The sequence below is a fragment of the Crocuta crocuta genome, unplaced genomic scaffold (genome assembly GCF_008692635.1).
Source record: "Crocuta crocuta isolate KB4526 unplaced genomic scaffold, BGI_CrCroc_1.0 scaffold562, whole genome shotgun sequence".
NCBI classification, from domain to species: Eukaryota; Metazoa; Chordata; class Mammalia; order Carnivora; family Hyaenidae; genus Crocuta; species Crocuta crocuta.
The window spans coordinates 2312246-2338514 of record NW_027531012.1 but is presented as its reverse complement, the minus strand read 5'-3'; the positions used below and the strand labels follow the sequence as shown (position 1 = coordinate 2338514).

General features: G+C 35.0%; 2 long non-coding RNA genes across 3 annotated transcripts in view; both read right to left on the bottom strand.

Annotated features, from left to right (window-relative positions):
- LOC144237195 (uncharacterized) overlaps positions 1-4988 on the bottom strand; it is a 60216-nt gene extending 55228 nt beyond the window's left edge. For both annotated transcript variants that reach the window (XR_013336781.1, XR_013336782.1), the window contains exon 1: positions 4857-4988. This is a non-coding gene — a long non-coding RNA (uncharacterized LOC144237195). The remainder of the gene's footprint in view (positions 1-4856) is intronic.
- An 8298-nt stretch (positions 4989-13286) lies between these two features.
- Positions 13287-26269, bottom strand: part of LOC144237191 (uncharacterized) — a 53893-nt gene continuing 40910 nt past the window's right edge. Inside the window, exon 3 of the long non-coding RNA XR_013336779.1 lies at positions 13287-13573. This is a non-coding gene — a long non-coding RNA (uncharacterized LOC144237191). The remainder of the gene's footprint in view (positions 13574-26269) is intronic.

Genomic DNA, 26269 nt, shown 5'->3' with positions numbered 1-26269 from the left:
CTCCCTCTCTCTCTGACCCTCCCCTGCTCACGCTGTCTCTCTCTCTCTCTCTCTCTCCTAGAAATAAATAAAACATTAAAAAAATTAAAAATAAAATAAAATAAATAAGGCCCAGGGTAGCCCTGCCACAGGCTGTCTAGAGGGCACAGTGGCTGTTTTTTGTCTGGCTCCAGTGAGAATCAAGGCCATAGCTGTCCTGTGTCCATTCTCATTTAGCTTCTTCTAAGGTTCTGTTGAGGTTCCAAATTCTTAGGGGTGAGAAGTGCCATTCCTGTCACAGAAAAGCTGAGTAATGGGCTGACAGCAATGGACCAGACTTAGTTTTCAGGTTGGATAGTGTGTTACCACTGCCCCAGCCAGCCTGAGGCCAAAGGCCACACCTGTCTCCCAGTCTAAACTGCCCTTATTAAAGTCCATTTAACTCAGTGGGTTCTTGAAGAGTGGTCCCCAAACCAGTAGAATAATTGCAAACTTTTTAGAAATGCAAATTTTTGGTACTATCCCAGATTGTTGAATCAGAACTTTGGGTTCCAGCAATTTTTTTTTTTTTTTAAGGAACAGTTCTTTTTTTTTTTATTTTAAATGTTTATTTATTATTGAGAGACAGAGAGAGACAGAGCATAAGCATAGGAGGGGACAGAGAGAGAGACAGAATCTGAGGCAGGCTCCTGACTCCGAGCTGTCAGCACAAAGCCCGACGTGGGGCTCCAAACTCACGAACTACGAGATCATGACCTAAGCCAAAGTCTGACGCTTAACTGCCTGAGCCACCCAGGCTCCCCAGCAGCAATTTGTGTCCTAAAAATCCTTTGGATGAATCTACTTTCTAAAATTTGAGAACCATTGATATAACTTTAATACTCCTAAAATTAGGTTCTGAGAATAAATAAAGCAAGAACTTGCGAAGAACTATTTTACTGAAGAGTCAACATTGCTTGTAGAAATTTTCCTCTTACTCCAATTCCCTGCAGTTTTCCAAACCTCATGCCTCTGATATGCAAAAGAGACGTTTTAAAGCTTTAATGAAGATTTTTGCTCTTCTTAAACTTGTGATGCATTTCTGTCCATCTGTTCTTAGAAATAAGGGGATTTTGATTAAATTAACCTGTAATATGAGAGAGTAATTTGGGTACTTAAACTCTTTAATTTTGACATTAAAGTGAGTGAGTGAAGGCTTTGCAAACCCTGGGCAATGCAAGTTTCTCAGAAGGCTAACCCAGGCTCTTTAAAGAGTTGTCCTTAATCAACAAGCCCTAAGCATCAGAATCACTTAAGGCAATTGGTAAGAACATTGATTTCTTTTCTTCACAATAAATCTACTGAATCAAAATTTGAAGATGAAGCTACAAAATCTTTATTATGAAATCGCTTGTGCTCTAATTCTCATGCCCACTGAAGTTGGAGATTGTTTGACCAGAGGGATACTTGGGAGTTTATACAGTTGTGACCAACCTACAAAGCAACAAAAACTGACAAATTAATTTGTATAATTGTCTCACACAGAAAATATTTGCACTTTCATGTGACTTAAAATATTTTTTTTTCTTATCCTGAGATTTCACCTTCAGAGAAATGGTATGCAGTGTCTCATTAGAGTCAGTCAAGTGTAAAAAAGTGAAAAGCGTGACTCAAAATTACAAAGATGTAGGAGTTAAAACAACTGCTACCCGGATTCTTCTATTCACAGGTACATCATGTGATGTACACAGGCACATTAAAAGACCTCAAACTATAACTGTTTCTGACATGCTCAGGGACAAGTTCTTTATAGATCTGTACCTGTGAAAGTTGAGGTTAGGTGCTCAGAGCCTTATACTTAATGGTATGCAATAATTTAATTAGGGAATAGAAAATAACAAAAATGTATGTTGTTTGGAGATTTTGAAAACTATAAATGCCTGATGTTTAACCTAATTATATTCAGCGCTAGAGCAAAAGGTAAATAATTATTTTGTGAATAGCTATATAAATATAGGTGTTTTTCTTTTAAAAATGTTTAATGTTTTATTTGTTTCTGACACAGAGAGAGAGAGCGTGAGCAGGGGAGGGTCAGAGAGAGAGGGAGACATAATCTGAAGCAGGCTCCAGGCTCTGAGCTAGCTGTCAGCACAGAGCCTTACGACCAGCTCAAACCCACGAATCGTGAAATCATGACCTGAGCCAAAGTTGGACACTTAACCAACTGAGGCACCCAGGTGCCCCAGTGTTTTTCTTTTATATTGCTAACAAATTCTTGCCAACCAGTCCATTCAAAGCATGTTAGTCTAGACACCTTGGTTTTATAAATGTCTCAACATGAAAATTTTAAAACTAAAATATTTTCGATATAATATTTCCAAAATCTATTAATGAATATTCTATCACATGTAACAGATAATTTTGAATGTACATATGTACACACACATTTGCTTTTGCTTATTGACTTAACAATCATCATGAATACCATGGTGTTATGCAGAGAAGAATGGCATAGTCCATTCAGGATCTTCTGAGGCGAAAGGACTATCTGCCTCTAAACCACATGGTTCTACCTCTGAGACTCCTGTTCTGCGGCCCATCTGTAGTATAACTCAATATATAGAAACTAAGTAATTGCAGTCCTGAGTGTTTTTCTAATAAAACTGCTGATAATCTTGATATTAAATCTACATTTTTTCTTCTTTCTTTCAATTGTGTATGCATAATTGTTTGTGTGTGTGTGACTGTGTGTGTGTGACTGTGTGTGTGTGTGACTGTGTGTGTGTGTGTGTGTGTGTGTGTGTGCATATGTGTGAGAAGGAAGAGTAGGAGTAGGACTCGTGGTAGTTGTAGTTATTTTTCCTGCATTCTGGTGGCAGCAACCTTATCTTCTTGCAGAAATTCGCCAATCTAAAAAGCCTTGTTAGAATTGCATGTAAGAGTGAATAGCTGTTGTCTCATAGCCCTGACTTTGAGATGTTTGAAAACAGAAAGAATATCAATAGCCGACATTTATGTAGAGCTTTCTATGTGTCTGGCATAGTCCTCTGGTCTTTGTGGACGGTATTCTATTTAAACCATACACAAGTATCCTTCAATCTTATAAACTCTTTTATACAGATGAAGAAATTGAAGTTTTAAGAGCATAGATTTGGACTGTGAGCCTGTGTTGTCTGACTCAGGCTCTGGGCTTCTACCCTCTAAGCTTTACTACTTTTCTTTCAGCAGAAATCTGGAGTTTGGCCTCCTATATATAATTTCACATCTAAAGGATTCTGATCATCAATGAGATTTGAAAACAAGTAAAAGGATTTTAAGTAAGGTCTTGAAAGAGTTTCCTTTGACTCAAAAACATGCACTGTGGTGTATTTTAAAAATTAAATTTTAAAAATTTTGTTTTGTTTTGTTTTCCTGCTTGTGCCCAGAGAGTTAGTTATGAAACAGCAATCTGTATTCTAGAAACCCATTCAAAAGTCTGAGAAACTAGAATATTAGACGATGTGAGGAAGCCATAAGGAATATCCAGTTATGCTTTCTGCAAAAGCAATCTCCCAAACAGCATTCACATAATTCTGTTTTGTCTGAAAACATATGATAGAACTAAATAGAACCTCCAAACTGATAAGCTGATTGGAAGAAATGAATATAGTTATTGTACGTTATTAACATATAATGTATTAGGAAATGTATCTTATATTGCTCTGATGAACATTATTTAAATCTCTCTTCACTTCAGTTTACTCACTTATAAACTGATAATAACATTTTCCACCTCTAAAAACTGTTGTCAAGAGTAAATCTACCCCCAAGGTACTACTATACTCTATATGAGTTATTCATCAGTAATACACTTGGGTATAGGTTTTAAAAATGTCTTCTCTATTCATAATCTTTTCATGGGCTATTGATTGACTCATACCACATTGTTCAAAAGAAAGAAAAGGTATAAAATGATTTGAAATTGGGCTGACTTCAAAATAAATTTACTTTGGCATGTTTTATGCATTCTATATCAAATCAAGATAAAGCAAGATCGAGGCATAACAGCCTCTTCATTCTGATTCTCTCCATTTCGGCATTTGGTCAGGTAACTGTTAACATCATAAAAAGCAATTGTAATTTAAAAGCAGCTAGTGACAATCCATTGTACATCTTCAATCAACTCACAGTGGGCCATTTATCATGATGATTAGCAGTTCCAGGTACTTTCAGGAATTATAATACTTGTCTGAGCCTTCATTCAGAATTTGAGCTCATTTCTACCATCTAATACCACTAAATGTCACTGAATAAAAGGAAACATTATGTACAGCTATTGCATGAAAAGCAAGAAAAATAATAAATGTTTCTATAGCTACAGGTTTGAAAAAAAAATGACATGTTGAGATATAAAGCAGAATAAAAGTCATGCACAAGTACATTGTGCACCCTAAATTCTTTTCTCTAAAAGCAAATAGATTAAAATACAAATGTCTAATATGTATGATGAAGTTTTGGGGTGATGGTGGGGTGGTCCGGAGCCAAAGCCAAGAAAGAATTCTTAAAAACATTTGCAGTGCAAAAAGGTGATTTTATCAAAGCATGGGGGCAGGAACCCAAGGCAGGAAGAGCTCCCTTAGGGTCATGATAGGTAACTAATTATCTACCCTCAGGTTGGGAGGGAATCAGGGATAGAGTAAATATCTAGGAATTTTGGAAACAAGGTTTCCAATATTTGAGGGACTAGTTGCTGTGAGGGAAATGTCACTTACTACCATTTAGTAAAATCTCAGTCATGAGACCCTTCGAATGCATATTAGGGGGCCATAACCTTGAAGTATAATTGGCAGTATATATCTTGGGGGAGTTGAGATAAAGGAAGTTTACAAAGGAATTTTCATATGTTAAAGTAGACTTACAGGATCCTTGAGGTTGGGATAAAGTTAAGCTAAGATTCTCTTTTGCCCCTAGCAAAATATTGTTGTCCAGGTATCTGAGCTCTTAGAGGGAGGCCACTCTGCTGGTTTCAAGGACTTGTCATCAGGTTAGGCTGTAAGGGAATTTAACTTTTCATTTGCCTTAGTTTCCCACGTTACCATGGTTCCCACAGAACCTTTCTTTTGTTCTTGGGTAGCTAGGACTGTTGAGAAATACCACACATGTTCCACCTGGTGGGGGCTAAGTGGTGCTGTTAGCCTGTATTTTGCCCTCAGCTTTCCATACCTTCCCTCATTAGGTAGTCAGGACACCATTTTCTTAACCAATGGATTCAAGAAAGTGTATAGGAGGTAAGTACAACGTGGTAAAAGATTTTGTGTGTGTTCGTGTACATGTGCACATGCACATACACACTATCAAAATCATATTTGTACAAATAAAATTAAAGGAAATAACTACCGAAGGCACCTTGACAAGAAAATAGACCATTCCAAAGGAGAGAATTTAGAGCTTTGCCCACTTTATCTTGATTGTTGCTGTTTTGAGTTACTGACTGTATGGGGTCACAGTTAACATGTAACCTCTACTGAGCACCAGCTACCAGATCACCTTTCCTTTCTACTTGGCAGAGTCTGTTTTTAACTCTCCAACGCTCACCTACTGAGAGCTCATCAGAGAGGATGGTGTGCCACTCTGGGTTGGTTTTTCTCACAGGGTGCTATGTTGTAGCTCATACAGCCCCATGACACATAAGGAGTGTGGTCTGTCAGCTGTACGGACTGTATAGATGCACTGCAGGCAGGCTTAGAGAGAGTTTTTTTTTTTTTTTTTAATGTTTTATTTATTTCTAGGAGAGAGAGAGAGACAGCGTGAGCAGGGGAGGGTCAGAGAGAGAGGGAGTCACAGACTCTGAAACAGGCTCCAGGCTCTGAGCTGGCAGTCAGGCACAGAGCCCGACGCGGGGCTCGAACCCACAAACCGCGAGATCATGACCTAAGCGAAAGTCGGACGCTTAACCGACTAAGCCACCCAGGAGCCCCAGGCTTAGAGAGAGTTTAACTCAATTTGCATCTGTCTAGGAGTATAACTATTAGAAGATATATCGGGTTTTTTCTTAGAATTCTTTTAGGGTTCTTTTCCATTTAGATGTAATTAAGGACACTTCAAGATCGAATTATGCATCTATTTTATTGTTTTAACTAATCAGAATGGTTTGCCTATTTCAAGGTCAGTGAGCCATGGTGGAGTTTGCAAAACAAGGCATGTTTTTACTTTCCTACCATTTGGGGCACTTTTCTCTCACCAATCCCAAAGTCTGAAGAAATTCTACATAAGAAAATAATAAAGCAATAAACAAGAGCCTTAAAAATAAATGCATTTGCTGTTTTGAAGTGATAGAGCATATAATACAGTTATAAAATAAGTACAGGGAATTAAGAAACAAGAACAAGTATTTAGGAAAAAGAAGCAAAAAAGTGCATTTGTTGTGATGAACACCAGATGATGTATGGAAATATTGAAATAGCGTATTATATGCTTGAAACTTCTATAACACTACATGTTAACTAACTGGAATTAAAATAAAAACTTAAAAAAAAGGCAAAGACTTTTTAAAAAATCAAATGAAAAATCTAGATATAAAAATATAACTACTAACATAAACTTTCAATAGAGGACTTTTATCTGTAACAATATTTTAAGTTTTATGTTGAGAAAAGTTCTTGCTGATTCAGAACACCAAAAATACTGGGATATTTGTAAAGTATTTTTAAAAGCATGGCTGATCAATAGATAGTAAAGAACACAATTCAAAACCAAGATTCAGACAGCTCAGATCTGCGGGTGTCAGCAAACCCTGGAGTGAGAATTTGATTTGATAACCTGTGTTTACCTGGAGCTGGGGTTTTAGTTGAACATTCAAACCTGGGGAACAGGAGGTAAAACCTGGGGTTTTAACAAGATAAAAGAAGATCCGTGACATATGGAATAAAGACAGAAACCCCAAACTACTTAGAATTCATGACAAATTGGGGGAAGAATGTCTTGTAGGAAAGGGTTGTGTACCAACTTGTTTCAGCCATGTCACTAGGTAAAAAGCTGAAAAAAATATTAAAAAAGTTAATTACAAAGCCATCCTCAGAGAACTGAAAACGCACAAACAAACAGAAAAATGAAAATAGTCTGGAGTTGCTCATGCTCATATATATATATGGAAAAAATAAAATGGAAATTTTTTCTAGGGTTTTGCACTTAAAATACGTGGCTGAAATATATGCTATGGGAATGAGTACACACACGAATACTCACACACAGACATGAACACACGCACAAGAGGAAAAAAGCCACATTATGCAAAAGGCTTAAGAAACAATAAAATCCAAAATGAGACCTACTCAGACTAATAACAGTAAAATCATCTGGTAAGCAGTAAGTCTTATAAGCAACAATATATGATACACATGTTATGTTTAAGATTGGAAAAATATTAATTGTATATTGAAAGATAAAGACTGTTTTTTAAAATTTAAATAGAACTTCTTGGGGCACCTGGGTGGCTCAGTCAGTTGGGCATCCGACTTCGGCTCAGGTCATGATCTCACGGTTTGTGGGTTCAAGCCCCATGTCGGGCTCTATGCTGACAGCTCAGAGCCTGTAGCCTACTTAGGATTCTGTGTGTCTCCCTCTCTGTGTCCCTGCCCTCCTCATGCTCTGTCTCTCTCTGTCTCTTAAAAATAAATAAACATTTTAAAAAATTTAAATAAAATTTAAAGAGATAAATAAAATGTGATAATTAACAATTCAATAGGCATACTTAAAGAGTAGAATAAAAAGAGACTTAAAAGCTTTGATATATTCTAAGAAAGACCTATTTGAGGAAATACTCAGAATGCAGACCAGATAGATGGTATAATAGAGAACATAAAAGTGATATTACAAGCCATGAAGCACACAGGAGAAAAGCTAATATAGGCAAGATCAGAATCTTGGAAGAAGAGACTAGGACATGGAGGAGAGACAATATTTGAAAAAAAAACACTTTATACGATTGATAAAGGACAACAAGCCAAATGGATATTGATACAACAAATAAAAAGAGATTCAGGCCTAGATACATATCAGAGAATGATTTTGAAATCTGCCAGAAAATACAGACAAGAACTGCAAATAAACTATAATGAAATTAACTGCTGACTTCTCAGCAGCAACAAAGGAAACCAGAGAGAAAGGATTAAAATTCTCAAAGCACCAAAAACCAAGCAAGTGTTGACAAGAACTCTGTGCCCTCAAATATGCATTTGAAGAGAAACTACTGATAAAACCTTTACAAGCAAGTAAAATTAATACTTTACCCAAACCAACTTCTATTAAATGGACTTATAAGTTATATGCAGACATACATCAAAATGAGGGAAAATCTCCCCACATGGAAAATCTGAGACTCAATAATGTAACAGTGAGCAAAATAAAAACGAAGATATTTGTTATATCTAAAAAGTCTTTATAAAAGAATAGCAATTGTTCCTATGATATTTAAAATAAGGGCAGAACCATAATACTAAACAGTAATAATGTTGCTAAGGGTTGACCTGAGACAAAATAGTCTAAAGTCCTTTCGGGGCGCCTGGGTGGCTTAGTCGGTTAAGCGTCCGACTTTCGCTTAGGTCATGATCTCGCGGTTCGTGGGTTCGAGCCCCGCGTCGGGCTCTGTGCTGACTGCCAGCTCAGAGCCTGGAGCCTGTTTCGGAGTCTGTGTCTCCCTCTCTCTCTGACCCTCCCCTGCTCACACTGTCTCTCTCTCTCTCTCTCCTAGAAATAAAAAAAAAATATTAAAAAAAATAAATAAATAAAGTCCTTTCATTGTTTGTGGATGTGAGTAGATTGGTTAGTATGTTGTTGATTCACTGATTGTAATCCTAAATATGCATTTTACAATTTCAAGGGTAAACACTAATTGAACGCACACAAATGTCTAATTTCTAAACCAATACATGGAGGACAAATGAGAATAGCAAACAAACATAGGAATTCAAAATATAAAAGTAAAGTCAGGGAAAAAAGTAAAGGAAGCATGGAAAAAGCAAGATATGTTAAAAAGTACAATATAAGATAGTCATGGATCACCTGGATAGTTTAGTTAGTTAAGCTTCCAACTCTTGATTACAGCTCAGGTGAAGATCTTAGGGTTCACGAGTTTGAGCCCCCTATTGGGCTCTGTGCTGACAATGAGGAGCTTGCTTGGGATTCTCTCTCTCATTCTTTTTGCCCCTCCCTCCCTCAAACTTTCTCTCTCTCTCTCAAAAATTTTAAAGAATGATATAAGGTAATATAAGAATAATATAAGAACAATAAAAGAATAATAATATGTAAGCAATCATAACAAGGGTACATAATCTAAGCTTACAAGTTAAAAGACAGAGATTGTCCAAAAGGACTTTTAATCCAGCTATAGTCTTTTTCAAAGGTCACTCATGAACAAAAAAGACATATAGGGCTGAAAGGAAAAAAGAGGGGAAAATATACCAGTAAAAAACTCACCAAAATAAAGCTGGAGTAGTTATATTAATAACAAATAAATATGTACTTTAAGATAAAAGCAACACCAAAAAATAGTGGTACTACCTAAAGAGAAAAGGTTTAACTTAATTTACCAAAAAGATAAAACACATTTAAACTTATAATCATTTCATGTCTCCAACTGTATTTTATAAAACTGGTAGAAACATGGAGAGAAGTTTTATAAATTCTACATCATACAGTAACTCTCAAAATATCTTTCAATTTTATAGATGAGGTGCCTCCCCAAAAAAGGTTACATATAGAGGAATTGACAACACCACTAATACCTCAATATTATTTATTTATTTATACATTTATTTATTAAACTTCTTCTATGTGGCAGGTACTGCTTTAGTCGGTGCTTCTTAATCCATATTCGCAACATATGCTAGAACTAAAGTAATGTTAACATACTGAAAAGGAGTGAAATCATGTGCAGAGATGAGTACAATGAGTACAAATGATAATTATATGCAATTGGAAATTACAACACTTCCAAATAACGTAAATGTTGAAAAAACAAAAAAGTAACATACAATGGAAAATCTTAAATACTTAGAACTTAGAGCTATTTGATAATAAAATTACATGTCAAAGTCATAGAAGTTGGTTCTTTGAAATGACTAGTAAAAAGGCAAACTTCTATTGAGGGGAAAACAAAAGACAATTAAAATATATCAAGAATGAAATAGGTAGGTATCTATACATGGAATGTAAATAAAATAAGATATATTGCACATAATTTCAGAAAGCCTGAAGTACCTCCAAACAATAAAGACGTTGAATTGGTATTTTAAAATTTTCTGAGAAAAAAATCAACATAAATAGTTATAAGCTAGAAGTTATTAAATTTAAAGCCAGAATTACTTTTCAGTCCTGTACAAACCATTCCTGAGAGAAAAGGAAGGGGAAATATACCCAATTTATTCTGAGAAACCAGCATAAACTTAAAGTGAACAAACAAAAACATACAAAGGCAGCATAATAAGGGGAAATTATAGGCTAACTTCATTAATGAAAAAAAAGGCAAAAGTACTAAATACAATATTCATGAAGTAAATCTACAAGTGCTTTTGAAATAATCAATCATGAGCAGACTACTCATCACATTATCATATTAAAGGAATAATGTGATTATAATACTTGCAGAAACATTTCAAAAAGATTAAAAATTTATTTATTACAAACAATTGACACACTTGGACAAGAAGACTATTTTCTGATCATGATAAAGTTTAGATACTAAAGAAATACAACAAAAGTCATTCTTAAAGCTAAAATGTGAAGTGTATTTGCTTTAAGTTAGTAATAAAATGAAGATACACACTTTTGTAAATATGGAGTTTTTAATTTTTAAAAACGTTTATTTATTTTTGAGAGAGAGACACAGTGTAAGCAAGGGAAGGGGCAAAGACAGAGGGAGACACAGAATCTGAAGCAGGCTTCAGGCCCTAAGCTGTCAGCATAGAGCCCGATGTGGGGCTCAACCCAGGAACTCTGAGATCATGACCCAAGTTGAAGTCAGATGCTTAACCGACTGAACCACCCAGGCACCTGAAGATGTCCACTTTTATTGTTTCTATTTAATATTTACAAGTCCTAGACTAAACTGCAAGACACAAAAAATATCGATTGATTGATTGATTGATTCAGGAATAAGCAACATAAAGGAAAGACAAACTTTTTCTTGGCACATGATATGATACTCAGCAAAGTAATTCTAAAAATATCTATAGATTTTTAAATATAATTGGAAAATTTTTGTATGACTATTTATAAGATTAAATCTGCTTAGAAAACTATGTAAAAACAATTAGATTTAAATTTCTAAAGCATACCATCTATTCTTTTCCTTTAAGACACAAATAAAGGAGAAATTTAATCTGTGATGTTAGAAGTCAGCAAGGTGATTTTATTTGGAGAAGTTTATTACTAGAAAGAATACAAGAAGGAGTTTTGGGGTGATGGTAGAGTTCTGTTTCTTGATCTGGGGCTGATATAGACATGTACAGTTTGTAAAAATCCATTCATCTCTATAGTCAAGATACTTAACGGAAAATTCTACTTTAACAAAAGAAAACAAGTAACTCAGGAATTACTTTAAAAAGAAATTAAATTATTTAAAGTGTAAATGAATTGAAAGAAAAAAGTAATTTTATTGAAAAAATTTGAGAAATAAACATAGTGATATACCACATTATTGGATGAGATGTTTCAATATTGAAAGATATCACCATGGAAAGATCTCAATCCCAGACTGACCTATGTATTCAGCACATATCCCAACAAATTTGGAATTCTTCAAGCTGAAAGTAAAAGTTATGTGGAAAAGCATATAGCCACATGCATAGCAAGATGCTACTAAAGAAACAGCATACTTACATAAAATGTAAAATAAATGAGGCTCACATATGCCAAATCAATTTCATGTAGATTAAGAAAATACTTGACTGAGACCAGCTCACTTCAAACTTAGAAAAAATACAAGGGTATCCAGATGGTCCCCAATTTATGATGATTCAACCTACAATTTTTCAACCTTGTAATGATGTGAAAGCTATACACATTCAGTCGAAACCATACTTTGAATTTTGAATTTTGATCTTTTCCTGTGTTGGTAATATGCAGAACCACCGTGAGCCACAGATCACAATCAGCTACACCATCACCAAGGCAAACCACCAATGCACTTACCAGCATTCTATACAACCATTGTTTTTCACCTTCAGTAGAGTAGTTCAATAAATTACAAGACATAGTCAACACTTTATATTTTATTTTTATTACTTTTAATGTTTATTTATTTTTGAGAGAGAGAGAGAGAGCCAGAGTGTGGGCAGGGGAGGGGCAGAGAGAGAGGGAGTCAGAGAATCTGAAGCAGGCATGACCTGAGCCGAAGTCAGACACTTAACTAACTGAGCCACTCAGGCACCATCATAGTCAACTCTTTATAATAAAATAGGCTTTGTGGCATTGTGTATTCAGACAATAAACTATTTATCATTAAAAAAATAGGAAAGACAACAACAAGCAACCCCATAGAATGTTGGGCAAAGACCAGAAAGATGTGTTCCAGAAGACTGAAAGAAAAAAGTGCTGTCTACTTATGAGAAATTCAGTTGCTTTGATGAGGTGATTCAAAATAAAATACAAAATACTGTATCTTACTGGTACACACACACACACACACACACACACACACACACACACAAAAGCACAACTTCCTGACACAGTGTAAATGTTGGCAAGTATTGAAAGTTCATGAGAATATGCAGCATAACATTTCTTGCACAGTATTAGTAGAAATTTAAATAGGGATGATCTTTTTAGAAAACTGCTCAGGAATTATGTAGCAAATATAAAAATGTAAATACCTTACAGACCAAGAATTCCACTATTTTACTCCTGGGTAGCTACTCTGGAAAACTCTTACACATTTCTAGTCTCTATTTTTTCTTTCTGAAACTCTAAATGGGTATTGGGGTTTCTGTATCAATGTTATATGACCCTTAAAATTCCTTTCATACCTTCAGTTTCATTATGTCTTTGTGTAATCTTCTTAAAGATTTCTTAATTTAATTTTTCAGCTCACTAATCTGCTCTCCAGCTATATCATATGCTATCTACTCACATTAGTTTTATGTCTTTATTTTGTAGTGTAGTTTGTATTGCACAAACTATAGGATATCTACAAGTATTGATAATTTTAAAAATTATAAACCGAATTCCTGATACACTTAAAATTCCACATAAAAAAGAATACACTGATAGTATCTTTGGAGTCCTCTTGATTATTCATAAGGAGAACACAACTAAAGAACATTCCCCTGATGGGATTTTGTTTATTTCTCATCAATTCCCTCCCTAACCTATTGTGGACATTTTCTTGCAGTGAGAAGGCTTAGTGCCGCTTGATGAAGCCCAGACTTTAATTAAACCAGTGAATTTTTCTCTTCTTCCTGTTATATTAAGACTTGTTTTGAGGATTGCTACAATACATGAGTCCCCTCGCAGATGCTTCAGAAGGAGCGACGTGGGTTTTCTTTTCTTTATGGTTGTCATCAACTCCATCTCTGCTGCCTCTCCATCAATCTTTTCTACCCATCAACTTGGTCACAGTTCCTGCGTTCCTCCTCTCCAACTTAAAGATAGTTGAGGTGAAAGGGAAAGAAAGGTGAAGAAAACTGGGTTCAATGAATAGAACCAAGTACTGTCAGATATCTTTTATCTCTACCTATTTGCATTCAAAAAAACACAAAATGACTGACTCACAGTGTTTTATTTACTAATTTGTCGTTTCACAAGGTTAGTAGACAATGAACCTGAGATAGACTTCAAAAATTAGGGCAGGAGGAAAGGGAGATGGAGCACAGTTCTTGCTCCTCATATTTGAAAATAGTATAAAGTCTTGGTAGCTTTTTCAATTACCCTCATCAACAGGGGGTGCGGGGAGAGGATGAGGATAGTATAATCAAATATAATTTGTAAATAAGGCAGATGCTACTGGTCCCCATACCCATTATTCCCTTTAATAATAAAATCTCTGAATTTTAGATGAGAACATAGCATTCAGAGTCAAGACTGGATTTCTCACTCAACATGCCTTGCAGCTAGGTGTGACCATGTAGCTCAGTTCTGACTGATAGGATGGGGACAGAAGAGATCTGTTGCCTCAGTCTTTCTGTTCTCACCTTCCTGAAAACTGATATGTGGACATAATGGTGGGAACAGGAGCATTGGACTATAAAATAATAGATGCATTTTAGTATTTCAGCAAGATAGAGGAAATTTTTGCATCCAACATGAACAAGCCACTGTAGTAGCTCTGAATCACATGCATACACCCAGGGCAAAAATGTACTTTCACCTTGATTAAGCCACTGTTGTTTAGGTTTACTTTGCTATAGTAAGTTAACTTGCAACCTAATTATTATAGCATCCTTACAAGACTAATGTGGATTTGTCAACATATAACACTAATATTATAAGGAAAATTAAAAAATCATTAAATTATGGATAAATTGAAATGTGTGGTATTTAAACATTCTGTTTGTTTGCTGAAACTATATTTTATTTTCTTTAAATAATATATGTATTATTTATAATATAATATGCTTTAATTTACTTCTACAACTAAGTGAAAATTATCTACATCTTATATTGATATCAGGGCTAGAGTCTACTGCTATCTTTAAGTAATAACATAAAATAAAAACATAAAACAAATAAATGACTACTTTCAATCTAGAAATGAAAATATATTCTAGTTATCATTTTCCAAGTATTCTTTGTTACAAGTGTGTTTTGGATCAATTCTGTTCCATTAAATATATATACATAAATAACCCTATGACTAATACTTGATCTTTTACTCATAATCTCATTACAGAAAATTTGTTGTGTATGTTAGTGAAAGTGGAAAGGGAACCTATTTCAAATCATTTAATATATATGGCATAAATATCCAATTGCTCTTCTAAGTTTAATGCTTTGCAAAAGTTGTATTAAATCTCATTCGATTTATATCAATCATTGTTATATCAAAATTACATACCAGTTCTTTCTAAACTTTATCAAAATTATTAAAATGATTTGCTCTACTTTCTGTTTTATATATTCCTACAGAATACATAGAAAAAGCTTTGACCAGTTCATATCAGCATTTGGTAACCCTAAATGCCTGGTTACATAAATCTGCTGATCACACCCAGGCTTTAGGAATAAACATGTAATTAATAGGAATAATAAGAAAACTCATTGCTTGTGTATCTCATAATATATTATTTCAGAGCAATTAACAGAGAGAGAGAGAGAGAGAGAAGTAGTTGGCAGTTCAAGCTCCCTTCAAAATAATTTTTGTCAATTCAGTTTATTTTAGGACAGGAAGCGCATCTGACACAAAATGTAAAAGAAACAAAATATCTTATAAAAATCTTCATTCTCTGCTGTCAGCAGCCATTCACTTCTGTCTAGAGATTAATGTTACTACTTTTAAGTGTTCTTCAGTCTGTTTATATTCTTGTTTTCACAGTAATATACATATCTTATCATACCTTGCCTTTGTACCTTATTTTAGTATTTATTTTTTGAGTCAGAATATCTTGGGGTATACATCTCTATTAGTGCTCATGGAACTACTGCACAGTATTCAATTATATGTATGTACCGAGAACTGTTTTTAACCAATTTCCAATATTTATGGGTAATTAAGATGTTTTGAAACTTCTATAAAAATATTGCAATTGGGGTGTCAGGGTGGCTCAGTTGGTTAGGTGTCTGACTTCCACTCAGGTTATGATCTCACAGTCCTTCTGTGGGTTTGAGCCCCACATTGGGCTTTGTGCTGACAGCTCAGAGCCTGGAGCCTGTTTCAGATTCTGTGTTTCCCCTCTTTCTCTGCCCTTCTCCTGCTCACACTCTTTCTCTCTCTCTCAAAAATAAATAAACATTTAAAAAAGGAAATTTTTTTAAAAATTGCAATTAATATTACCTATTATATATGTGTGTTTTCATATCGTATCTGTAATATTAATATCTAGAATGTTTGAGTCAAAAGTTACATACACGTTTAACTTGAATAGTCACATTTTTATTCATATTTATTGTAGTAATTTACTTTCCAACTAGTATTAGATAAAAATTCCTTATCCCTTACCTTTCTCTTACAATCAGTGCATTGTCAAACATTCTCACCTTTGCCAACCAATAATCAAAAATGAGTTCTCCCTGTAATTAGTTACACGTCTCTTATAATGAATATTATTCTTAACAAGCCATTTGTATTTATTTTTCTTTTTTATATGCCTTATCCACATTTTAATTGAGTCATAGTACTATCTGCTATCTAAGAAGTCTTTCTATATTAAGGGAATTCTTTTTCTTTCTGTAATATGAGTTACAAATAATTTACCTATCAGTCATTTGTGTTGTGATTTTTGGTAATGGTATTTTCTTTCACATTTTACCAATTTTAAATAATTCATTTATGAGTATATTATTATAAATCTTTGTTTTTATGTCTTATCTAAAAGTCCCTTTGAACTTTGAGATTATATATTGTATTTATTTTCATATTTTTAGCTTTAAATTATAGAAATATTAGAAATGAATTATCTTACTAACAATGAGATAGGAACTATAGAAGTTCTACACTACTTAGAACACTATTTAGTGGAAGTTTTTGATATTCTTAATTCTCTTTATAAACATAAGCTAGAATTATATTTCCCTACTTTTTAAAATTCATTGTAGTCGTATGACTTACTTTGTCCAAAAAAAAGAAAAGTGAAAATTGTCATGTGTCCCTTCCAAGTCAAAATTTTCAGTCAATGTACAATTCACTTTTCTTCCACCAAAGTTGTTTTTACTTATCCACAGAGAGTAGCTGTTTGGATAACTTGGGTCCTCAAAGTGGAAGTGAATATACCACTTGGCAGAGAGCTCCATTCAAACCACAGTGAACCTTGTGGCATGAATAGGGTGCTTTTTACTGAATCTTTACAGTTTTCCTCTTCCAAGCACATGTAAGGTTATTTTTTCTTATTATCCACCTTGTAAGCAAGTGCAAATGCACCTTACTTTGGCTAAAGACACGAAAATCAAAGTCATGTATTTGTCACTTTGTTTAGAAGCTTAAAGAACCAATGCATAATGTGCCATCTTTTTCTTCTACAGTTTTCCAGAAGGGGCATCAAGAAGGAACCTCATTCAGCTGAGTGCCTAAATACAATGCAGGGCAGTGTCTCCATCTAACCTACAATGCACATGTAGCATAAAAAAGAAATCTTCCTTTTTTTTAAAGTCATTGATATAAGGGGATTGATTAATACTGCAGCATATCTTAGCTATTCCTGACTTGTTTCCTCTGCCACCTTCTGATGGCAGAAGGGTTCAATACTACTTACTGAACAATCTACTTTTTTCCTTTTTTATTTACTACGTATTATATCCCTGAAAATATCTGGTCTTGTTTCTGAGTTTTCCATTCTATTCCATTAATCTGTGAATTCTTCATTGAAAAGTACAGTATCTAAATTATTGTAGGACTGTGACTTTTAATATCTAAAATAAAAGCCTACCATCATTACTCTTTATTTTCAAAATTTGCTTGGTTTTTCTTGTTTTTGTTTTTCACGTGAAGTTTACAGTTTAACTTTTTAAAAAAGCCTTATGTGTACTTTTGTTGGACTGTACGTTAATTGATGAGTTTGTTATCATTCTTATATTATCATTTGTTTTGTGATTTCTAGTAGTTAAGTGCAAAACTAAAACTATTGTATAGACTGTTCCAGGTATTTATTATTATTTTTTTAATTTCAGAGAGAGAGGGAGAGAGTGGGGAAGATGGGCAGAACGAGAGAGAGAGAATCTTAAGCAGGCTCCACACTCAGCATGGAGCCCAACTCAAGGCTCAATCCCATGACCAGAGCTGAAGTCAAGAGTTGGATGCTCAACCAACTGAGCCACCCCTATTTCAGTTATTTTAAAAATGATTCATATATACACAGGGTATTTATAACAACTTATTCCAAGAAAATATATAATTAAGATGGTCACTATGATTTAATCATTGCAGTTTTTTTAAATAAAATTTGTGCCATTTTCCATATAGCATGCAGAAAACTTTCATTCTATGGGAGTCCCAGCATACAACAGAGTATGACCAATCAAGAGGGAAAGACTGATCCTAAGACAATTTAAAAAAAGATATTCACTTCTTAGTTTAATGGTGAAGAGAGAAGACTGTAGAGCTAGACCACTTGGATTCTCATCTAGATTTTGTTATTTACTATCATGTAACTTTGGGCAAGTTATTGAACTTACCTGTATAAGACTATTTCCGGGGACAAAAGGAGACCTACAAACTCACAACAATGTGAAGCCTTATAAAAATTCCTCAGACTTAAAGAAAAATAAAGATAAAATATTTTAGAAAGGAAAAAAGAAACACAGATCACATAGAAATGATTAGGCATAGTTGCACCTGAGTGGCCCCTCGGTTAAGCATCCAGCCCTTGGTTTTGGCTCAGGTCATGATTTCACTGTTCGTGGGATTGAGCCCTGTGTTGGGAGCCTGATTAGGATTCTCTCTCTCCTCCTCTCCCTCCCTTCCCCACTCAAACAAGCACTTAATCTCTCTCTCACAAAATAAATAAATAACATTTAAAATAAAAGAAATGATTAGGCATCAGGCAACTTTGAGCTTTTCAATAACAACACGGGAAGCTGGATGCAAATGAAATAATGCCTTAAAAATTCTGAGGAAAATAAGTTTCCAGCTGGAATTCTACATTGGACTAAGCATTAACTACATAGGAGAGTAAAATGAAGACATTAACAGAGGTAAGGACTCACGAATTTTATACCTATGTACTTTTTTCCAGGAAGATATGGGAAGATTTACTTCATCAAAATGAGGTTATAAAATAAGACAGAGAAAGGAATGAAATTTAGTGAAGAAGAGATTTACTTTGGAAAAGAACCAAAGAAAATCTCTAGAAAGGTGAACAAAAGCCAAGGGAAGTCATTCTTCTGCTTGCCCATTCAGACAATTCAGATTGGTGCAAAATATAATGGGCACAAATAAGGATATATTTGGGGGAGAAAGTGGACCAGATGATCTGCAAGGGGAAAAGATTCAAGATGGAGAAGCAGTCAAGGGCCCAGGGCTTTGTAAGTACCTTTAGAGATTTCTATTTCACTATGATTACCATAGCTATCAGAAACTCAGAAGACACCAGGTGCCAGATAAGTTTCTTGGGTGTTTTAGGTTTTACATTATTTACTCCTCACAATGATCTATGAGGTATGTGGTAGTATTATTTCCTCTTTTAAGATAATGAGACTGAGGCATTGAGGGATAACTTCTCAAGGCAGTGACCTCATAAGAGGCAGACGTAGGCTTGAACCCAAGTCCTCTGGGCCACGAGTCCTTACATTTAACCATTTACAGTGTGCCTCAGAATGGTAGGATTTTAATTCTGTAACTGGTCAAAGAATACCTGATTCAAGATTTCCATGGCACAGGTATGAGGCAATAGCTAAGCTGGAATTTAAAGAATCCAAAGTCCACTGATATTTACTTTAAGATTTTTCCATCTCTGATTCAATCCCTTTATTGGTGAAATATCCTTACTTTTGTGAAGCTGTTGGACAATGTTGTCTTCCTACAATTAATCTAGTGTTCATGAGGTGATGACAGTCATACGGCACTTCCTTTAAGGCTGCTGGGTAAACCCCACACAAGGGCACCTGTTTGAACATGTGAGATGAGGCAAAGGCCAAACAATATTCTGTTTGTCCAGACCTGTGACCTGGCTTATTAAAGCCAGAGAAAGGGATGTACTTTTCTAATTTTGACAGAGCAGGGTTTCTTAACCTCAGTATGTGACATTTGGGGCCAGATTGTTCTTTGCTATGGAGGCTATCCTACACATTAGACACATCCCTACTTGCATGCCACTATTTATTGGTAACATTCCTCCACCCCTAGTTATAACAAGCACAGTGTCTCCAGATATTGCCAAATAGCCCTGAAGTGTGCATGTGTCTTAGGGTGTGGAGAGGCAAAACTGTCCCAGGTAGAAAACCACTGCTAACCGAACACGATCCACTCCCCACACCGTATGGCCGTGAGACTCTCTCTCCCTGTAGAGCTGGTATTTTTTTCTTAATCCTACGAGATTTCTGAAAGAGCTGGCAGAAAAATGATTTTCTGTTAGCTGCTTCTCAATCAGACTAGTGGCAGTATTAGTAATATTTATTTCCTAAAACAAAAAATAGCCAAACCAGATGTGCCTGGGTGGCTCAGTCTGTTGAGTGTAGGACTCTTGATTTCAGCTTAGGTCATGATCCCAGGGTTGTGGGATCAAGCCCTGTATCAGGCTCCTCACCGAACATAGAGCTTGCTTGAGATTCTTTCTCTCTCTCTCAATTATATATATATTGGAAATATAATATATAATATTGATATTATATTACTATATAAATATAATATATTGGAATATATATAAATATATATATTTCAAATATATATATATTTTTGAAATACTGGATGTGTATGAAATATACATCCATAAGGAAGTGGTTTAGTAAAATATGGTACATTCTTAATATGTAAAATAGTGTCATTAAAAAAACAGATACATATTTGTGACATGATGTATTTGATAGAATGGGAATTGAAAAAGGCAGGGGTCAGACAATATATTTAATCTTATCCCACATATGTTTAAAATATATATTATTTATTTGCTCATGGAAGTGTACAGGGAAATGTCTGAAGAATGAGATTAGGAGAGAATGAAATGAGGTGTGTGTGTGTGTGTGTGTGTGTGTGTTTAAACACATCATACTGCCTAGTTTCTGCATTTCAAAGGAATACAATCACTATTTCATTAAACATGGTAAACAGCATCTGTGTGGACTAGAAGGCAAAGAGTTCTACAGGCAATTTAGAAAAGCCCTATTTAGCTTCATGAAATAATTATTGATTTAAAATTTGACAAAGCATAAAAGCTTTACATTTTCCATCCTATGAAGGAAATGGACATTCAATCATTGCAACTAACCAAAGGATATTTTCTAGAGTTACTGTTTTCTAAAATATCTTTATTTAATGCTTATTTATTTTTGAGAGAGAGAGAGAGAGCAGGAGAGGGTCAGAGAGAGAGGGAGACACAGAATCCGAATCAGGCTCCAGGCTCTGACCTGTCAGCACAAAGCCCGATGTCGGGCTCAAGCCCATGAACTGTGAAATCATGATCAGAGCTGAAGTCAGACATTTAACTGACTGAGCCCCAGGTGTCCCATTTTTTTTAAGAAAATCTTTTTTTAATGATTATTTATTTTTGAGAGAAAGAGAGAGATAGAGTGGAAGTGGGAGAAGGGCAGAGAGAGACACACACAGAAAAGAGCTGTAGTTTTGAAAGATGGCTAATGGCAGTGGTACTTTAGTTTTCTTTTGCTAATAAAATGAATTTTGCTCACTAAAATTATAGAACTTATGGGTAGTTTTATTTTATTTTATTTCAATTCTAGATATTTTTTCTCCAATATCATTCTAACAAATGTAAGAGGTCAGTTTCTAAGTAAAAGTATAATAGAAGTGACCAGCATGGTGTATGCAGTCTTTAATATGAGACAAAAAGACTAAATTGAGCTTTAAAAATATGATTAAAAATATATGCTAAACAAAATGTATATATTTCATCTCTTAATGCATTTTTACTGCCCAGGAGGAGAGCATCAATAAAAAATAAAATTGTCTTCTAATTCTATTATCAAGAATCATTTTTTGCAGGATTTTAACAACATAATCATTAGTATCCCAGTGCTTAGAGAAATGAGTATTTTTTTAAATAATAAGTAGTTTCAATAATAAGGCTCATTCAAGGTTAAATTTTGGAAAGTAGAGGAGAGCTTCCTTTCTTCTGCATGTTTTATTTTATCCTTGAAAAAAAAACAGCCAATCATTTTCTATTCCAACATGTTTATAATGGATGGACACATAAATGATCGTATTCCTCTGGGATTTCCCTCTACTTGGTGGTTAGTTGGGTCCTCTTGTTTCTCCTTATCTATGGGGAGCTCCGGAAAGGTTGTTATCTGAGACTGCATTTTCTATTCCGTTTTCTCTCTTCTTGGTTTAATCTTGTTAGCTTTGTTAGCCTTGAAAAGGCAATGCAACTATGGCTATGCATATGTTTGTCTTTCTGTACAACTCAAACATGCACTTGGGAAAACAGAGTTCGCACATTCTGTTTCTACTTCAATTAACAGCTATATTATAAACTGACAGAAAACTAATGAAAAGTAAGGGGTTATGGAAATAATAGCCCAAGTGAATGGGTTGCAATTAAAAGCTTATCAATGCCCACTTTTGTTATCATTCCACGATGCTCTGAAGCCTCTAGAATGTAATTAATATTTCATACAATTTGCAGCTACTAAATGAAATTTTGCATTTACATCAATGGGCAAAAATTAATTAACAATCATCAACAGACTGCGTAGGAATGTCTTGTTTACACAAAGATTACTGTCCAACTCAAGTTTAGAAAAATAATTACCTGCTACACACGAGGGAGAACTTTACATTGTTATAAAGACCTCCACATGGATGACTTTTTGAGTGAATTCTTGTTAAACAAACTGTGGGAAAGTTGAAAACCCTTGTCCTACATGCAATAGCAATTAGGAGAGTTAATGGAAATTCTGCTCAGAAGACTGGAGAGGAATACAATGTGATGATCCTACCACTGCAGTGAGGAATGGGTAGAAATTCACCTGCAATAGCCCAGTATGGTATTATCACTCTTTTCTCATTAAATTAGATCTCTTCTTTAAATCTAATCAAAGACAATTATTATGCATCGCTTCTAAGCCTTTTAGTCACTCAATATTATATAATCTAATTTTTTCAAACAAATATTGCCTCCTCAGGGTGAAACTCTTTTTATGATTAGAAAATATGACCCAATGCAAATTTACAGACTGCTAACTCTGGTACACTATTTTCCCAAGGACAGCTCAAAAAAACCAAGCTAAATCTTTTCTAGAAAATGACAGTGAGTACATAGATGGGTAGATGGATAGACAGACATTGACAGACAGATAGGCAGACAGCAGAGAGATGATTCTTAACCAGAATGCTGGCGACGTAGATGACAGATACTTTCCGCTTTCTTCACGACAGCATCCTAGACCTAAGAAGCAGAATTGAAGATGGAATCATAGGGAAAAAAGTCATAGGTTCTAATTGCACAGTTTCATAATTTCTTCCCCTGCCATACCTAGAGAAATAAAATTCACTAAGCCCTCTATTGTTGGCATATGCATGAAAAAGAATACACTGTACTGTACTAAATCCTTTAGTTTTGTTAATATTTTTAATCTGGCTCTTAAACATTTGGCAATTGAATCTCTCTGTTTGAATTTATGAACTTAATCTCCTATGGCTAATGTCTCCAGTAGGAACCTTAAAACTGAAAACAATATCTATATTTCCTTAAACATTGATCTTTGAAGTAGCTGGGTGTAAATCTGATTCCCTTGTGAATTTGCAGTGTTCCATTCTAAGGACTTACAATATCTCAAAAGTGTACTTATTCTTTTTTGAACATCATTATAGGATTCTCTAAGACTTTACCTTTGAACTTGCAAGATATTGTGTTCCATGTGTATTGTACAAATGACTTTCCGAGTTGTAGTCAGAGTTAGTAAAGTCTGTCCCCTGAGACTTGGCATATATGGATGTAGTTGAATAGTGTTCATAACATAGTGCAGGCTCTGTCTAGACTTTCTGTGGCAGATGCATTAGAAAATAATTCTGACCTTGAGTCCAACCAATCAGCCACAACTAATTTACATGACAGTGTAATTATAGGCATCCATGAGGATTAGCTCTTTCAATTACAACACTATGTAGATATGCCAAATCTGACTAGTTTGATTAAAAGATACAGAGAAAAATACTGAAAAAGTTCTGCCCTCAAACAGAAGATGCTGCTTCAGTCGCTTAATCACCACTTAGCTTTTTGCTTTATACTGAATCTTGACACCTATTTTTTTTAATTTTGTCATGAATTATAGAATCAAAACCACTAAAACCAAGACACTATAAAGCTAGCACTTCTCTTCAACTACTAAACCTGTCACTGTGTCATTGGAGACCTTAAATGAATCTAATTCACTGTGTTCTCCATAAAGTCATGCAGATTTTAACCAGGAACTCTCTTGCTTTCAGGATATTGATATCAAGATTTTAAGAATCCATTGCTATGATTTTTGTCTTATTTTACTAGCAAGTAAATCAAGTCCATAAGTGTTCCTTTCCCTCCCCCTTTTTCACTCTCTCCCTTCTTCTCTCTCTTCCTCCCTCCCCCCCATTCTTTCTCTTCTATTTCTCTCAATATATGATATTTAGTGACAATGAATAATGAATATGGCTAACTCCTATTCTCTGTATAGATCTCAATATAACGTACATTAAAGCTTTGTTTTCATTTCTTAATCACCCTAGAAAAATGATCATTTAGCCAACAGTTTAGAGGTTTCACTGTCCCAGCATCAACTAAATTGCGTATTTATTGAGTATTACTATGTCTTGAATATTTTTAAGCTCCCTTGAAATTATACAAGAAGGATTTTAACAAAGCTTTCCTTAAGGAACTTAAGATGTAGTTAAGGAGCTTGCAAAATTATCCTTGTGACAAGAAGGGTATAGCTGGCCATGTTTGAAAGTAATGAATAAATCATTTTAAAGTTTTTCATCATTTCCTGTAGGCCACTGTAGAAGCATTCTGTTTTCTAGAAAATTTGTTCTCCTAGATTTAATCTGATCCCTTCGTCTATTGAGAATCAATATGATCAGTATCAGCAGAATCACCTGTCCTGAGGTGCCCATAGTGGCTAGAATGGAGAAAAGCATAGCCTTTTTTTGCCTATTTATAATTGTAAGGAGACTGAGAAATCCAAGTCACTCTAGGTCCTGTGGCCATGGGTCTTTTCTTTGGTTCTTGTAAATAGAATGCCTATATTTTTGATGTTTCTGAGAAGTTTCTCTTTATTTTTTTTTAATGTTTTTTTATTTATTTCTAGGAGAGAGAGAGAGAGACAGTGTGAGCAGGGGAGGGTCAGAGAGAGAGGGAGTCACAGACTCTGAAACAGGCTCCAGGCTCTGAGCTGGCAGTCAGCACAGAGCCCGACGCGGGGCTCGAACCCACGAACCGCGAGATCATGACCTAAGCGAAAGTCGGACGCCCAACCGACTAAGCCACCCAGGCGCCCAGAGAATTTTCTTTTTAAACTACTCATATTTTTTATTGGTTGAGTTCCTACTCTTCAATATGGAGTTTTTACAACATTAGTATGGATACATGTCCCTGAAAAGTTTGTTCAACATACTGATTGACTGCCTCTCTCCACATTCAACTGTGACTCAAAGGAGAAGGAATCTGTATTTAAATAAGTTTTTTGTTTTGTTTTTGGTGATTCTTTCAGATCATGCTTTGAGACACACAGCTTTCATAACTCTGATACTGGGTTTTCAATACGATGTTTCCAATTAGAGGAGCCATCTGTGACTGATTGTATTTGTGTCCATGGCTTTAATATGTCCGACCTGTAATCCATTATCTGTTTGTGTAACTACAGTATTCATACCATCAGAATAGAAACTGAAATGGCACTCAGACTGGAAAGAGGCCACGTGCCCTCTACCCTATGATCTGAGAGACATCGGCAGGAATTCAATGGCAGGAAGTGAGTGTCACCGGAGCCACTCAGGGAGAGCCCACTCGACAAGACAATGAATGAAGCAGTCCTCACAAGTAGGAGGAAGACCCTGTCAGAACAAAAATATTCCTTCAGCAGTATGGAGATTTTGTATCTTATCCTTTCTTTTCCTTCCAATTATATATCTCTTTAGTGTTAATCTGTAACCACCAGCTCCTCCTAGATAGGTCATGCTTCAAAGGAGCCCCCCTTTCCTATTTACTGCTGTATCCTCCAATGCTTAGAAATGGACTTAGCATATAGAATCAGTCTGAAAAAAAAGTCAAATAATAAGTAGGAAGGTCTTTGAATGCTGACCCAAAGGACAGATTTTTAGTGTTCTAATGGACCTTATTATCACTTATTGCAACTATATATTCAAAAGTTGAATCATCTCTCATTTATGTCTTTACTTATTGACATTTCTTTACAGACACAAATGTGTTACTTTCTGATGATGTCTATCCCATTTGGGAATTTCTGACTACTAAGTAGGTCTTCATTCTAGTGAGTAGAACTTTTATCTTCTTGTACATTGTATACTCTGGCCCTAGTTCTGCCT